The following is an 811-nucleotide window of genomic DNA, read 5'->3' as shown; positions in this document are numbered from 1 at the left end:
TATTTACTTTGTATGAATATTAATAAGGAGCAGAATAAACTGAAGTGATTTTAGAGGATCTGTGGCATTCAGATTTAGTTTCCCTTAGGATTCTCTCCCTGTCATTTATATACAGTATATGTAGAAGTGTGTGTGTGTGTGTGTGTGTGTGTGTGTGTGTGTGTGTGAGTTGGCAGTTTATTAAGTACACCCAGTTAAAACTAATGCAGTCTAATACAGCAGTCCTGTAGTAAATCCTAGCTAACCTTCATAGACTTGAGTAGAGCTGCCACTAACCACTATTTTTCTAACGATTAATCTATCGACTATTTTATCAATAATCGATTAATTGAAACCAATTTTCCTCCAGAAAATGTAAAGGAGTGGCATGATCAATAATCCCAGATTCAGGCAGAAACATTTTCTCAAAAGCTTATTCAGTGTAAATTCTCAGGCAGCAGCAACGACTTTATGACTTTATGAGAGTTTTTATCAGCTACAAGGACCAAAGAGATTAAAAAGCTCCGTCCACTAATGATCAGACACTTACATGAAGTAATCCTTCACATGTCTGTGACTGATCTCACTGTGCAACACACCTGTAGTCTCCATATACTGCAGTAGAGTGAAGGAGCACGGTCGATGTTTCCTCTGCTGTGTGTTCATGTATGTGTGAGGAGCTCCGCCCCTCTGTCATGTGAACAGTAACCGACACAGAGAGAAGAGGAAGAAGTGATGGAATCAAACCAGAGCGACCATGTTTGCTCTAAGTTCAGGTTGTAGGAAGCTCCAGGTTACAGGTTCCTCCAGGGACAGAGAGAGAAACAGAAGC

The sequence above is a fragment of the Seriola lalandi genome, unplaced genomic scaffold, assembly GCF_002814215.2.
Source record: "Seriola lalandi dorsalis isolate HSWRI2012SDOR001 ecotype SW California unplaced genomic scaffold, Sedor1 jcf7180002054963, whole genome shotgun sequence".
Classification (NCBI taxonomy): Eukaryota; Metazoa; Chordata; class Actinopteri; order Carangiformes; family Carangidae; genus Seriola; species Seriola lalandi.
This window is presented reverse-complemented; position numbering follows the sequence as displayed.